Genomic DNA, 17,292 nt, shown 5'->3' with positions numbered 1-17,292 from the left:
AGAAATTAGACATAATTTATGTTTTTAACATTGTTCTGGCATACCGAGCAACTTTTTTTTTCTTTTTTGGAGTCGCAGACCCTTATTCATTTAAAAATGGAGAAAAGTTAATTAAATTCATTAATTATGCTACTGACAATTTATTCTTTGAAAAAAAAAAGAAAAAGTTAGCACCATTATTTATTAATATTAAATACAGAATTACAATTGGTTAAGAAAACAATTTCTAATCATTGAAAAAATTATACACTAAAAAAATTAAATTTAAAATTTATAATGTTTACATGAAATTTAAAGTTCATAAACACAAACAGGCGGGTAGTTGAAAAGAGGAAGAGGGTGGGCAAAACATACTGGTTTTCTTTTCAACTCTGCGCATCTGTACTTACCGACATCGAACGTTCATATAATTTTTACCATCTTTAAAATTCTTTTTCTATGTTCCTGTTTTTCGATTTAATTTTTTCTTTACTTTGTTTTCAAAGATTATATGAACATTATTTTACGTTGATAATTCTTGTGTGCAATGGAAATATTAGAATCTTACATGTAAAGATTACGTTAAAAATGTAAGCGTAAAAAAAAAGTAGAAACAATTTGTGCAATTATAATTTTTTTTGTGTGAAACAATGCTTAATTCAATGATAATATTGGTAGTTCGAGAAATTAATTTTTCTTTAAGTTATATCGATTTCATTAATACGGACTCCAGGGGCCTTTTTTGTAATGTTCCTATAAAAATTATTTTATTTTTATTTTATTCTTACAAATTACGATGCTTTATTTACATAAAAAAAGCAAAAATAAATTCTTGCGTTTTTTATTTACTATTGAAAACCATAACTTTAGTAAAGGTATTTTTTGTTTAAACAAAATAATATATTTTCACTAAGATTTAAATAAAAATAATTACTTCATTATATTCCGCGATCATTATTTGATAAATGCTGAAAATTTCATTAAAATTGGTTGATTTCCTGATTTTTGATGAATTTTAAAGTAAAGGGAGGGGTCAAAATGTTAATACATTTTGAGCATCAGCATTCATTTTGCCCATACCTATTGATCAACTTTCACGAAAAAAGGAAAACAAAGGTTGTGGATGTTAGGTGCATAAACCGCCACGATCCAGAATGTACCGCTTTTAACGGCAACATCAACCACGACCAGCCTCCCATGAGCATCTGTATGGACAATGGTAACCGTCGCAGACAGTGTGCGACTCACTAACACAGAAACCCCACTGCTATGAGGATTGCCATATGCTGAGTAAATGACAAAGTTGTTGACCAGCACACCGCAAAAAGTGGGTCTCCTGCAATGCAGCTATGTCTACCTAAAGGGCCACGAGATCCCTCAGCATACGAGCAACCTTGCTTCGGGATCTCATGCCCCTCGTATTTAAACTAGCTAGATTCAAGCCCGTGGCCATAATTCCCTAACTCGTACTATTCGTCACAAATGGGTCTGAAGTCCTCGGGGGTAAGGATATCGAAGGCCTGACCGAGACTGCCCGTGAGCAGGTCGGACATAAGCCGTCCGGCTCAAGCCAGGCTCTCCACGTCTAAGGGGAACGTCAACTTAATTGCCCTATAGGAGTGGTGAACATAAATGGGGACGCTCCCCTCGCAGCGTTTGGCTATTTGTCTTAGTGATAGGTGCTCCCCGTCCATGAGCCTGAAGCCTCCAACATCCTTCATTAAGCCTTTGCTCGTCCTGCCCTCTTCGGCCTCACAAACGTTATGAGGTTCGGGGCATCGGCAAAATTTCTTGGATCGGTGACCTCCTTCTCATCCACCTTCAGGCTTTCGAGACTTCTCAGATATTTTCTTTGTGTATCGTTGAGGTCACCAGCCGTGCACTCTACCTCACAAAGACGCTCCCCCGGCCAGAAAGGAAACTTTCTTGTCTTTTCCACTCTGGGGGCCGCCTTTTCTTGGTCTTTAACTTCCACGGTCTCATCTGCCATATTGCCAGGAGCTTCCTTCTGCTGCTCCAGGGTGTTGAATAGGGGAGGAGTAGGCTGAGCGTCCTCTTGGGGAGTTGATGTTGGAGGCTCAGTATCTTGGTCTTTTGTGGGATTCTCCCTCCGTTCCCTTTTTTCTGATTGCCTGATCTTGTTCCTTTTCTCTTGGTCGCCAACACTGTTGCTCTTGCTGGTGCTGGAGGGGCCGTTTACTATTGCTTCTTCCCCTTCTTGGCGATGACCTTACTCCACGTGGCGACCTCCGTCTTCTCCACGGATATCTTGTCCTCTTCTGCCCGTTTCTTCATCTCGTCCATTCTCTGCTGCACCGGCGCCTTTTTTGGGGGACAGAAACGGGACATGTGCCTGGGCTTCTGGCAGTGGCAGCAGTGCGGTTTTCTTCCTTCTATGATGACTGCCATTTGCCAGCCCTTGCAGATCAGTTGAGTGGGAATTTCTTAGAAGCCCTGGTAGTCTACACGCATATTGATCTTAAAATCCCTGGTCATTATATTTCTGGGGCCCCTCATCATCCCTTCCACTTCTCCATACTGAGATAAGGTGGCTCCCAGTTGGTCCTCCCCGATGAAGCACGGGACTCCCAGCACGGTAAACACTGTCCTCCTCCTTGCTAGATACTTAGGCTTGAGGCGTAGAGTTTTTCAGGTAAGGTCCCCTTTTGCTACTCTCTCTGCTTCTTCCTTTGAGATCCCACATGGCGTAGCTATGCCTCACAATGTACTGGGATGGGATCTTCAGTTTGCCCAGTGCGCTCTTTAGGAACTCCGGTGAGTCCCTTTACTTCGGATGTCACTAAAGACACCGACCTCTCCTTGATTTCGGCCATTTTTCCTGGCATCACCTTTAGGGTGTTGCTCTCAACGTACTCTCAGTATCTGCTATGAAAGAGTTCCCGGTAGTATTCAGGTGTCTTCTTTGGCCCTTCCTTCGTGCCCCAGGGCACGTTCGTCTTCTCGGGCTCCTTAGGCGTGCTGATCCCGGCTGACTGTTGATTCTGCGTCCTTGGTCTTTGTGCGGCTGCTGGTATCTGGGAGGAATCGCTTACTGTGAGGGCTGGCCATTCCACCGCACTAGCTGGCATTACACCATTGATCCTCCCACCCCCCGGGGAGCACCCGTCTATGATCACGTCCAACAACTTTGTCTTGTGCAGGCCTTCTGCTGCTGATTTTTGGATTCCGACTGTGTTTGCATCGGTGGCGACGACGAAGCTGTTTCCTCATCCAGGACCCACCAACGCTTCACCGGCCGTCTTTTCTTTCTAGCTGCTGCCTTCCAATACTTCTCGTCGTCGCCGCCTGGAGTCTCAACCATGTATTGCTTCCAGGCACTCAGTTCTTTCTCCCTGGTTGAGGCCATTACGGTTGCTGGCGTCTTCCAGGGCCTTTTGCCCTCTTCCCCCATCATGAAGAAGGGACCTGCTGTTGACTCCGTGGTAGCGTCTAAAATTGCTACTCCACTGAAACTTGCAGCAGACGGGGCTCCACTCGAAGCACTGGTGGTGGCAACCTCTGAAACCGAACACGTACGCGTCTTGGGAGTGCCTTTTGGGGTGGCACCTCCAGAACCGCACACGAACCCGTACCGACCGCCAATGGGGTGCCTTTTGGGGCGGCAACCTCTTGAATCGAACGCACTCATACCAACCGCAGATGGGGTGGCGACTACGGTAACCCTTCTTGAACTGGAGGTACCTTTTGGGGCGCCACCCCCTAAACCCTTCATGGACTCTACATCCAGGGCATCCCCAGGGTGACAGGAGCAGAGGCCTGCTCCATCTATGGTGTAGGCTCAGAGCCCAACCAAGGCCCGTTGATTTGGTAACCAAGGGGGACCTTCGCCTAAAAAGGCACGTCGGTTTCCCCCCTTTTTTTTTTTTTTTTTAGTGATCACCACTTATCAAGGCCCGGAAGCCACTCAGGGATAAGGGTTATTGCAAGTACATTACGTTAGTGTGGAGATTTGATGAAGTGTTTAATTAAGGGGGCGGTTCATTAGGAATTTGTTAGCATTGGACTTGAAGACATCCAAGTTGTAGTCAGGTGGGAAGCAGGCAGACGGAACAGAGTTCCACAGGCATGCAGTTCTACCGGCTGCTTAAGCCCTAGCTGGACCCTAGACTATCTGAAAGGAAAGTGAAAACAATTACTAAGTTTCCCAAAATGGGCAATAACGAAAACAAGGCAAGAGTAACAAAAACCAGAAAAAGAAAAAGGTCCTTTCTGGTCCAATCCCCAAAGGAGCAGCTTATCCTCTATATGCTTCTTTGCCTTAGCCTTATCTAACGCGAGGCGTTGGCTGTACTGGAAAAAGGAACATCTAATTTTGGCCTTAAGGCTAACCCACCACTTACTCACTGTAACCGCTCCCACTAAAGCCCGCTGAATTAATTCGGTAACCTTCAGCCGGTAGTCCTCCAGCTCCAACAAGGTGCTGTTGAACTTCCAGTATCCGACTAGTTTACGCCTAGCACTTCAAACGGCCCATAACAAGTTTATGGTCCGAGTGTCCTAGCAAGTGGAACGTGGGCAAAATAGAAAATCTATGTCGCCTCTTCTAACTAACATCCGATCCAAGTAAGTACTTGGATGGGAAGGCACTACAGAATGCCACGTCCACATCTCCCCACCCCCACCAATCGAGCTGAAATCTGCCAACGAGGTCGCACGAAGCCATCAGGTCAAACACTGTTGTCATACCACGGCAACCCGCTAGTCCCCCGACCTTATCTCTATTGGTATCAAGGATTGCATTCCAATCATCCATCAAAACTAACCGATCCGGATCCACTAAGTAACCCTCCAACCGTCGAAAAAAAAAAAGAAACCCTCTCTGCATGAGAATTGGGAGCATAAACAGCGACAATCCGAAAAACATTGCAATTAATGGCAACATCAACAAAGATCGCCCGGCCGTCCTCGCCTGCGTGAACAAAATTCACTGACGCTGACAGGCTGCGACTCACTAGCAAGGAGATTTCACGACTATAAGTATTGCCATATGTTAAGTAAGCATCGTAATCATTTACCAGCACCTGACAATCCTCGTCACAAATAAAGTGGGTCTCCTGTATAGCAGCAATATCTACCTTAAGGGACACCAGATCTCTAAGCACGTGCGAGGCCTTGCTTCCACACCTAATGTCCCTCACATTATATGTAGCCAAGTTCAAAGCCACGAGTCACTTACCTTGTTTAAGCACTGTCACAGACGGGTCTGAAATCCTCAGGAGTGAGGACGTAGCAGGCCTGACTGAGGCTCCCAGTAAGTAAATCCGCCGAAGGTTGTCCGCTTCTTGCCACGCCTCCCACGTCCAGAGGAAAAGTTATTTTTAATGCCCTGTATAAAGAGGGGTGGACATAAATGGGGGGTGCGACCTTCGCATTTCACTAATAAATTCTTTAATGATGGCTGGTCCATGTCTATTAACTGCTGGCCTGGTATAGAATCCTTCGCTGCCTTCAACATTGCCTACAGGCCCTCAGTTCTTTCGTCTTTTTTTACCCTCATGAAGGTGGTTAGCATGGGTGCATCTTTGAAATGTGTAGGATCAGTGACTCTGTCACCTCCTACGTATACAAAGTTCAGGAGCTGGTTGAAACGGACCTTCTGCTTTCCTTTCAGTTCTGGTATAATCTGCTGAAGGTCAGTTTTGCAGATCCTGCCTCCTGGCAGTTTCTTGGTTCTTTCTGTGTGAACCGTTGTTGTTGGGGAGGGGTCCTCTTTAGATTGAGGAGGAGAAGGGGTTGGGGTATCCTGCTCACCTTGGACGTCAGATGAGCTGTCACAGGACGAGGGGCGTGAAGAGCTTCTGGGGGCTTTGGGAGAGAGGGGAGAGTTACTTGGGCAGATAGGGCGGTGGGATTGCGGGGTTCAGGCTGTGCATCTGGCAAGGAGTCCTCCTCAGTAGGGGTAGGGGGGTTGGCTCGCTTCTTCCGGCTTTTCCTCCTTGCCCTTCTGATTTCTGTTGCGTTTGGTGTTGTCGTGACTGGAGTGCATTCTTCCTTTGACATGACCTCTTCCTCAGACTCTTGTAATTTTCTCTTGTTCTTGTGTCCATAACTTCTTGCTGTTCTGGCTTTTGTTTTTGGTTGGTCTGTGGTCACTATCTTTTGGGGAAAGCTGTTTGGCGGTCTTTCCCTTTCTAGTGACCGTCATCCAACCCGCTTGTTCTTCTGGGGGACTTGTGGCCAGAATGGGAACTGAGGCTTGGGCTGCGGCTTTGACTGCCCCCGCTGCATTACCGGATGTTTTGGTTGGGTTCTTGCTCCCGCTCTTCTTGGGGCAGTCCTTTGCCATATGTCCTTGCTGTTGGCACTGCCAGCACTGGGGCCTCCTACCTTCTACTATTATGGAAAGCGTCCATTCTCCAAACTCTAGACTTGCCGGGATTTCGTAAAAGCCAGCTTTATCCAGGACCATTTGGATTTTATCATCCCCAGTCATGTTTCTTTGACCGCCGACTGGCGTTTCTTCCTCAACATCCACATACTGACTGAGGATGGCACCCAGCTGTTTTGCCTTCATATAACAGGAAACATTTGCGCTCCTCCTGATTAAGTACTCTGGTTGCCACTTAATGTTTCTGCATCGGTGGTTAGTCCTGGACAGTTTGAAAGCATCTTCAGGGGTGGGAAGCAGAACATCTCATATCGCGTAGCTTCTTCTGCAAATATAATTAACCAGGATGTTCTGCTCCAGTAGGATGTTTACCATTGTGTCTTTATTGACACTCGTCAGGCTCCTCGTCTGTATATCTGACGTGATTAGTGAGAGAACTCTCCTTTCCAAGTCTTCAACCTGTACTGGGAGGGTTTGGATGATATTTCCCTTTGTGTACTGCCTGTACGTGGAATCAAAGAGCTCTCTGTAGTCCTTTGGTGTCATGGTCCTGGGACAGGAGGCATAGATGACACTGCCTGATTCTTGGCCGTTATAGAGATTGCCGGCTTGGACGTCTGACCTTTACCAGACAGAGTTGGCTAATCCGCATTTGTTGTCGCGTGCTGGCTTTCTCAGCTTTCCGGGCCATTCCTCTTTTTCTTCTTCTTCTGAAGCTGCTGGGTGGGCTTTTCTTTAGGAGTTGGTGGTACCTCCCCTCCTGGGGATGCTTTTCCAGCAGATGATGGAGCAGGTGCGGCGGTTGGGGATGACGTTCCAACTAGTTTGACTTGGTTGGCATCGGTTGGTACGCTCTTTGTGACTTTTTAAGAAATGAGAAAATGATGACTTTAGAGTCTTACTCTTGACTGGCAACATTTACCATAATACCTCATTCACTCTGTGGACCCTAATCTAACTAATGATTCCCAGCGTTTTAAATAAAAAGACATATTTACAATTGTAAAGAAATTATCTGTATGTTGTGCATGCATTTTTTTTTTTTAATAAAATTTAATGTGTGTATGTGCATATGTGTATCATAAAAAAAATTCAATTTCATTAGAAAATAAAAGTTTGTGAATTAGATGTAACAGTGAAAACAGTTTGTGCAGTGGGGACACTAATCTAAAGTTCATTTCAAAAATAAAATATAAATCCTATTGGGTTGTTAGTATGCCCCCCCCCCTCCAATACTACTCTAAATGACTAGACCCCCCCACCTCCTCACTGTTTTCCGGGGAACCGAAAACAAGCAGGGAGATCCCTATTGGGAATTGGGGAGAAGCCTTAATAGGAGTGGGAGGAAATACAGCAACGGGTGGAGGGGGTTGGAAGGTAACCTCTGAGTAAGAGATGACCGGGGATATCAAAAAACTAATGTAGTGCAAAGGGGGTGGGCAGACTCAGAGGTTCTCTAATACCGAAAAATACTAATAGGATTGGGATCTCGTTTATATCACCAGTCAAGAGTCTCTTTACTGTACTGTTGCTAAACTAAGCGGGATAGGTTCCGAAGGACCCAGCACCGCCTGTGCCATGCTCAAGGACGGAACACGTATTCGAACTTGGCTCATCGATGGATGCACAAACTAGTGTTGTGCACCCACCTCTTATTAAACTCCGTTCAAGGCAACCTCCTCCAATCGCATCTGATCTTTGCTTTAAGCAAATGTCTAAAGTAAATGATCAAATCCCGATCTGGAACAGATGCCCCTTCGCAAACCAACTTGAGGCGCATAATCCAGATCACCATAAGCACCACTGCTAGGATCACCAGGAAAACCATTCTTTCCTCCCTGGGGAATGGAGGCTCCATGTTGTAGACAAAATATCCTTCGTTGAGATCGAGCGGCCACTCGCCATCGATGCGAGCCGTTACCTCTCCGACATACTCCAATAAGGCCTGGATCTGGCTACAAATAAACGAATGCTCGACCGATTCGAGCTTGTGTTCGTTGCAATGCAGGTACCAGGCTCTTGTTTGTTCTTTATACATGCTGAATTCGTCGAAGAGGGGCAGTACTTTTCAGACCAGTCGCCAGGTCAGGGAAAATTCCGAGTTTGTCAGAAAATCCCGTCCCGGCACCCAACACCATGACCTTCATATCTCTCGCTAGCCAAGCGATTGAGGTCCCCCTTAACTAGAGCTAGTTCTAGGGAATCCCCCCCCACCTGCCTGGTCAGTCTATCATTTTTCCATTCAGCTCCAGGGTCACCTAGGAGACCATCCTCTGTTTAATGTCTTCCAACGCCCCTGGAACTATCCCCAGCTGGTTGCCACTCTTTGTATCGTCCTTGCAGTAACTCTTTGTAGTACTGCGGGGTCTTCTTGTCCAGCCTTCTCTGACCCCATGCATTTTTCTCCTTTACTGCTTCAGTTGGTGAGCTGGTCCTGGCTGATGCTGCTACTGCTGCTTGTTGTCCTGCTGGTATTGGGGAGCAGTCGCTCTGTGTGAGGGCTGGCCACTCGATTAGGCTGGCTAGCGTCTCATTTACAGATCCCCCCGGGGAGCACCCATCCACCACTATTACCTCTGCCGATTTGCTTCTACGCAGATTTTCCGCTGCTCCCTTATTAGGGCTGCCCTTTGCTGACTGGGATCTTGTCAGAGGGGTTCTAGGTTCCTCCTCCAAGACCCACCACTTCTTCACTGGCCTTTTCTGCTTTGTAGCGGTACTGTCAAGATCCATCACTACGACCGCTGGGGCACCGACCGCCTCCGACACGACCCTACTGGGGTTGCCTTTCGCGGCGACAACCCCCTGCTCTGCACCGACCGAACGGGTGTTGCCTTTCGGGGTGGCAACACTCGGCACCGTACCGACCGTACTGGGGGCAGCGACCCCGGTAACCCTTCTCGAATTGGGGGTGCCTTGCGGGACGGCACCCCCGGACCCTTCACGGACACTGTCCTCCAAGGTGGCAGGAGCAGAGGCCTGCTCCATCTACTTTGGCGGCCCAAGGCCCAACCAGACGCCCGCCGATTCGGTAACCAAGGGGACCTTCGCCTAAAAAGCCACGTCGGTTTCCCTTGGCCCTGCCAGCTGCTTAAGCGCTAGCTGGACCCTGGACTATCTGGAAAAAAGAGAAAGCAACAGTTAGTAGTTGCTGGTCCTTGCAAGAAGAAGCAAAGAAAAGACTTTTAGCAAAAAACCAAAAGCTCATGACTCAGGACAATTAAGGCAGACCGCAGAGAGCACTGAGAACAGATACTACACTTTGATCTTATTTATATAGTTTATTGACGTTATATTTTACATTGTTTGCAATAAAATTTTAAAAACATGAAAAAATACAATACAACAAACTTAGGCACAAGGCCCTATAAGAAATTGGGGAGGGGAAAAGTTCAGGGTCTTTGTGACTATCTAACAAAAGTAAATCATGGAGACTTTGGAGTCTTACTCTTGACTGGCAACATTTACCAAAATACCTCATTCACTCTATGGATCTTAATCTAACTAATGTATCCCCAGCGTTTATGATTCAAAAAATATATGTACAAATTAATTAACATTTGTCTGTGTGTTTGTGTATGCATTTTTTTTTTATGTGCGTATGTGCATTTGTGTTAAAGTTCAATTTCATTTGAAAGATAAAAAGTTCTTAAATTAAATGTGTGTGAAAATTCGTGGAATGGGGAAAAACTACTAGAAACAAGTTCTTTGCAAAAATAAAACAAAACGAAAAAGAAAAATCTACTGGGTTGTTAGTATTGACCCCCCTGTGCTACTCAGTGACTAGACCCCCCCCCCCCACTGTTTTCCGGGGAACCGAAAACAAGCAGGGAGATCCCTATCGGGGATTGGGGAAAGAGCCTTAGTGTGGGTGGGCGAAAATAAAGCAACGGGAGGAGGGGATTGGAAGGTGACCTCTGAGTAAGGGAGTGACCGGGGGTGTTCAAAAAACAAACGCATGGTGTGGTAGGGGGCGACTCAGAGGTTCTCTAGTACCAGAAAAAATAAAAACGGGAACAGGATCTCATTTGTACCACCAGTCAAGAGTCTTCTTACGTTTTTCTTAGCTAGAACCTAAGCGGGGTGGGTTCCGAAGGACCCAGCACCGCCCGTGCCATGTCTGAACACGTATTCGAACTTGGCTCCTCGATGGATGCACAAACTAGTGCTGTGCACCCACCTCTTGTTAAACTCCGCTTTGGGTAACCTCCTCCAATCGCATCTGATCTTTACTTTAAGCAAATGTTTAAAGTAAACGATCAGATCCCGATCTGAAACAGATGTCCCTTCGCGGACCAACTTAAGGCGCGTGATCCAGATCACCATACGCGCTACTGCTAGGATCGCCAGGAAAACCATACTTTCCTCCCTGGGGAATGGAGGCTCCATGTTGTACACAAAACAACCTATGTCGAGATCGAGCGGCTGTTCGCCATCGATGCGAGCCGTTACCTCTGCGACGTACTTCAATAGGGCCTGGATCCGGCTGCAACTGAAAAACGCATGCTCGACCGACTCAAGCTTGTGTTCGTCACAGCGCAGACACCAGGCCCTCGTTTGTTCTTTGTACATGCTGAATTCGTCGCAGAGGGGCAGTGCTTTCTTCCGAGTTAGTCAAAAAATCCCGACCCGGCGCCCAACTCCATTGAGAGCGGATAACCTCCATCGACCAACCTAACCGCCTACAAAGAGGATCCTTCGCGGTACCCACCACTAACTCATGATAAAGGCTCTTTCTAGGCTGTTCGAGGACACTGGTCTCCGGCAAAGCTCTAATTGCTTTCTGGCATTCGGCAAAGAACTTGGGCTCCCCCCTTTGTTTACAACGACCTTCTACCGAGGGGTTGGGTTTGAGATTGGGAAACGAGTTCTCAACCACAGGGACCCATGGAGCGTTCTCCTCTAGCGAACGACCCAGGAAAGCCAATCTCTCAGCGTTTTTATGACAGAAGAGACTGGGCTGACCCAGGCCTCCCTAGCTCGGACATTGGACACAGACCTCTCTGCACACATAATGCTTACCCTCGTCCCACAGAAGTGAGTCGAAGCACTCTTGTAAGCGGGTTAGGCGTTGTGCAGGGAGAGGAAGTACAGACAATCGGTAAAGGATGAGCTGAAAGACGTATGTAGCACACGCCTCCGCCCGACCCTTCAAGGACAATTTCCTTCGAATCCAAGTCTTGACCGACGATTTGACCTTGCCATATACTTCCGACCAGTTTTTCTCCAGCTGAAGTCCCGGTCCAAACCAGACACCGAGAATACGGACCGGTCCAGCTGAAGATACCTGGAAGCGAGTTTACTCCGGTCCAGGCCCCCAACCGCAGGCCGACAGGCTTGCTGCGGTTGAAGACGGCCCCTGTGACTTCTTCGTATCGAGCGAGCGCCTAGACCACCACTTAAACATCCGTGGGGCAAGACACGAACATGGTGACGTCATCGGTGAACGCCGAAACCCTGGCTCGTGTGCCTCCAGGTAAAGCAATTCCGCGCAGGACTGGTGTAGCCGCCTCGTCCCTTAACTTGCGAAGGAGGGGTTCCAACGCCAGGACGTACAAAAGAGGCAACAGCGGACAACCCTGACACACCGACCGGGAGACGGCGAACGACTCCGACAGTTTACCGTTGATTTGCACTGCTACCGTCGCCCTATCATACAGGACAAAGATCCACTTGCGGAAGTCCGGATTAAATCCGGCGGCCTCTAGAACAGATCCCAGCAACCGATGGTCGACCCTATCGAACGCCTTGGACTGATCCAAACTGATCAGCGCGGCTTCCGTGTCGTCTTCCTTCCGTTCCCTCTATGATCGAGCAAATCAAATGAAGATTGTCTTGAATCGATCTCTCCTTCACAGCATAACTCTGGTCGGGTTCAATCAAGTCAGCGATGACAACCTGCAAACGATTTGCAAGGATCTTTGCCAAAATCTTTAACTTTGTGTTTAGCAGAGTCAAGTGCCTAAAGTCATCAAAGTTTTCCACCCCACCAATACGTTGACCTTTCCTCAGCAATTTGATCACTCCCTTGGTCACCTGTCCAGGAATGGATCCCTGGGCAAACCAATGGTTGAACATATCCTTAGAAGAGGGACCAACATGGGTGACAGCCTAAAGTAAAATTCGTAGGGTAAACCATCGAGCCCCGGGGACTTGTTGTAGCTGACCTGCTTCAACGCAGTAATTGGGAAACAAGACCATCACAGCTAGCCGCTCGAGCCGCCGTTAGGCGGGGCGAGTCAGCCAAATAGCTGCCAAACTCATCGACCCTGAGTCTGGGTAGTTGGGTGAAGCGCTCCGATAGATGCTCCCGAAACCCCCCGCAGATCTCCCGCGTCGATACTAGGGCGTGTCCTTTCAGGTTATATACTTTCCAAATGTACCTGTCCGAACCGCGCCTTACGCTCAACAGCGTCAACATTAACAGCTTCGTAAGGGACTTTCATTAACCTAGCCCTAACTACCTGACCTTCATACCACTCGCTAGCCAAGCTGCCGAGGTCCTGTTTAGCTAGTGCTACCTCTAGGGGGTCCCCCCCCTCCACCGCCCGGGTCAGCTTACCTCTATACACTTCTTTGCGTTAGGCTTATCTAACGTGAGGCGTTGGCTGTATTGGACAGAGAAGCGTCTAATTTTTGCCTTAAGACTAACCCACCACTTATTCCCTGTAATCGCCCCCCACTAAAGCCCGCTGAATTAATTCGGTAACCTTCAACCGGTAGTCATCCAGCTCCAACAAGGTGCTGTTGAACTTCTAGTATCCGGCTAGTTTAGGCCTAGCCCTTAAGTTCAAACGGGCCATAACAAGTTTATGGTCCGAGTGTCCTAACAAGTGGAACGTGGGGCAAGATAGGAAGTCTACGTCGCCTCTTCTAACTAACATCCGATCCAAGTAAGTACATGGATGGGAAGGCACTACAGAATGCCACGTCCACATCTCCCGCCCTGGGTAATCCAGACGAAATCTATTGACGAGATCGCACGAAGCCATCAGGTCAGACAAACTGTTGTCACACCACACCGACCCACTAGCTCCCCCGACCTTATCTATTTTGGGATCAAGGATTGCATTCCAATCACCCATTAAAACTAACTGTTCCGGATCCACTAAGAAGCCCTCCAACCGTCGAAAAAAGGTTGCCCTCTCTACAGCAGCATTGGGAGCATAAACAGCAACAATCCGAAAAACACTACAATTAACAGCAACATCAACAACAAGCGCCCGCCCGTCCTCGTCTGCGTGAACAACATTCACCGACGCTGACAGGGTGCGATTCACTAGCAAGGAGATTCCACGACTATAAGTATTGCCATATGCTGAGTAGACATCGTAATCGTTTACCAGCACCTGACAATCCTCGTCACAAATAAAGTGGATCTCCTGGATAGCGGCAATATCTACCTTAAGGGACACCAGGTCTCTCACAACGCGCGTGGCTTTGCTTCGACACCTGATGCCCCTCACATTAAATGTAGCCAAGTTTAAAGTCATGTTCACTTACCTTTAAGCAGTGTCACAGACGGGTCTGAAATCCTTGGCAGACAGGATGTGGTAGGCCTGACCAAGGCTTCCGGTGAGTAAGTCTTCTTCGGGCTGACCATCCTTGGCCACGCCTCCCACATCCAGGGGAAAGATTAATTTAAGTGCCCTGTATAGTGATGGGTGGACGTATATGGGAGTTCTTCCTTCGCATTTAACTGCTAACTTTAGCAGCGAGGGGTGGTCGGTTTCAATTATCTTTTGGCCTTGTATGGCCTCCTTAGCTGCCTCCAACATTGACCACAGGGATTCTGTCCGTGCGTCCTTATTTTTTCGCACAAAGGTGGTCAACATTGGAGCGTCTGGGAATTGAGTGGGATCGGTGACATTGTTACAACCAATGTACACCAAATCCCTCAGTTTGTTGTGCTGAGTCTTCTGCTTGCCCTTCAACTCATGGGCTGCTGGCAGAAGACCCGTTTCACATAGTCTCTTTCCGGGAAGAAAGGGGAGCTTCTTGGTTCGCTCCGTGCGAACCGGTGCTTTCTCCTTCTCAGATGGTGTAGGAGGCGGAGGAGGAGCAGGGGTTGAGTTGGGTGTTGGGGATGGTTGTGAGTCTGTGGGGGATGAGGATTGGGTGGGGGTTGATTGCTTTGGTTGTGAGGGGGTTGGTAGATTGGGGGATTCAGCCTCGGCTTTTTTGGTAATGTCTTTCTCAGGGGGTGTGGGGTTCCCCTTTGTCTTCCTGCTCTTCTTCCTCCTTGACTTTCTGGACTCTGCGTCTGAAGATGTCTTAGTTGCAGGGTTGGTTTCTTCCTCGGACACCACCTCCTCCTCCTCTGACTCTTGTAACTTCCTTTTGGTCGAGGAGAGAGGAGTCTCCGTGTCCATGGGGGCTGGCTTGTCAGTTTGGTCTCCGGTCACCGTCCGTTTGGGTTTGCTTTTTCCATTTCTTCTGGTGACCGTTGACCATTCACCTTCTGTTGTGGAAGCTGTTGCTGACGTTGAAGGTGCGGCTGCGACCGTGGCCGAGGGTTGGGAGTTCCCTGTGGCCTTGGTAGTTGCTTTTGTAGGTGGTTTCTTGGGACAGTCATGGGCCATGTGTCCCTGCTTCTGGCAGTGCCAGCAATGTGGTCTCCTGCCCTCCACTATTATTGACAGTGTCCATTTCCCGAATTTCAGCATTGCTGGAACCCTGTCAAATTCGGCCCTTTCCAGGACCATTGTTAATTTATAGTCCCCGGTCATGACATTGCGCTGACCGCGGACTGGGGAGACAGTTTCAACGTCCTCGTATTGGCTCATAATGGCTCCTAGCTGTTTGGCCTCCAAATGGCACGGGACGTTCAGTATGGAGACGTTCGTCCTCCTTTTATTGAGGTACTCTGGCTGTAGCTTGATGTTGCACCAGCTCAAGTTGGTCGGATAGGCGTATTGCCTCTTCTTTGGAAGGTAGCAGGACGTCCCACATGGCGTAGCTCCTATGATAGATGTAGCTGGCCGGGATGTTTAAGGTCATCAACATCTCCACCATGACTTCTTTGTTGACACCGGCTAGCCCCCTGGTCTTTAGATTGGAAGTGACCAGGGAGAGGACTCTATTCTGGAGCTCTTCCACTTGTCCCGGCAGGGGAATGATGTTGATCCCCTCCGTGTACTTCTCGTATGTTTCCTTGAATAGAGTCCTGTAGTCCTCCGGTGTCATTTGGTCCTCTTTTCTCGGGCCCCATGCCGCCACTTCGTTAGCCTGGGGTTTTGATGGTCCCGGGCACGGAGTGTCTGGCATTGTCCCTTTGACATTCTGTTGCTGCTGCTACTGCTCCTTCTGCATCGGCTGAGCCTGTCGTTGGGTCGATACAGCATTTAGAGTCGGCCACTCCTCTGTCTTTTCGGCTTGGGTAGGCTTCCTCTTCTTGTTGGGCGTCTGCGGACTGGGTGACTTTGCCGCTGACGCCTTATCCTTAGTTTTAGAGTTAGGGGCTTTGCCGAGTGATGGTAGCTCAGCCCCACATACTCCTTCTGGGCTGTCCTCTGTGGGTGCGTTCGGATTATCTAGAACCCCTTCCGCCTGGAACAGCCTGTTGAGGGACGCAATGGTTTTGTCGATGAGCGCCTTCGTTCTCAGATTGGCGTCATCTTCGTCCTCTTCTTCCCCCTGGGCCGGGGAGTTGTCTTCTTGGGGGGTTTGGAGGACTTGGCGTCCTTCTTGGAGTCCCGGTGACACTTGTCTTCACTGGCTGTTGCTCCACAGTTGCCACCGTGGACACCTCTTCTTTAGCTACCCCTTTTGGGAGAGTTTTGCCCTTTAGGGGAGCTTCATCAAGCGGGCTGGAAACGACCTGCGAGGGTCGAGATATGGTGGCCTCCGTCGTTTGTGGTTCGTTGGCCCCAAGACTCTTTACCTCGCTTGCCGCCTCTTCATTCTTTTCGGGCTGGGAGTGCCCTTCTCGGGGAGCCGGATCCGGGGTCGCCGCGGGCTGCGGCCCTACCCCACCCATGGTTTCCAAGGTCGCTGTGGGCTGCGGCCCTACCTTGCCTTCCATCTCCTCTTCGTTGGCCCGGGGCCGGGATTTTACTCCCTTTTCCGGGGATTTAGTTGGGGGAACGGTGCTCCGCATTTGGGGTGGTGATCCCCGCCTGCTCGGCATCGTGGGGGGGGACGTTGGTCGCTGACACAGACCAGACCTGGGAGGGAGGAAAAATAAAACAGTATGGGGGGACAAAGGGGATGGAGGGGGTGGCCAGGGGCGAAGAGAGAAAGAGGTTTGACCTCCCCTCGCGGGGAAGTCGGGTAAGTCAGCTCGATCCCCCCTTGCGGGGGGAGAGCAGAGAAGATAGACCAAAGTGTTGGCTAGCGGGTCTGAGTGCCGCGTCGCAATTAAGAGGAGAGAGGGAAAGGCATCTCTGCCCAGAGAGAAGGCAGAAACGAAGGTATTAACCCCAAAAAACCCTTCCCTCAAACAACCCCAACAGGAAGCAAAAAAGAGACCCGGTCTGCTCGATCCAACGGGAGAGCAGCGAAGGAAGACAGACTAGCGGGTCAAAGTGCCGCTAGTTAATTAAGAGGGAGAAGTAGACATTCCTCCCAGAGAGAGGGAGAAAAGAAGAAAACTTAGGACTAAAAACCTTAAATCTAAAAAACCTTAGACTATGCTGAAGGTCCTGACTCCCCAAAGGAGGGGGTCTGGTCCTTGCAGACGTAAAAAGATGCCTTAACCTGGCTAAAAAGCCCGGTGGCAGATCCCCTGTCGGACAATCGGAAAGAGCAAAAGTTTTGCACTGAGAACAGATACTACACTTTGATCTTATTTATATATTTATATATTTTATTTTCGGCAAAAGTACATATTATTTTCATAAAAAATACATTTCATAAAAAACATGCAACAATTACAAAAAACAAAATTAGGCACAAGGCCCTATAAAAAATTGGGGAGGGGAGGGTTCAGGGTCTTTAACATTTGATAAAAATGGACTTTGAAG

The sequence above is a fragment of the Euprymna scolopes genome, chromosome 38 (assembly GCF_053919585.1).
Source record: "Euprymna scolopes isolate OS-2025 chromosome 38, ASM5391958v1, whole genome shotgun sequence".
Taxonomy (NCBI): Eukaryota; Metazoa; Mollusca; class Cephalopoda; order Sepiida; family Sepiolidae; genus Euprymna; species Euprymna scolopes.
This window is presented reverse-complemented; position numbering follows the sequence as displayed.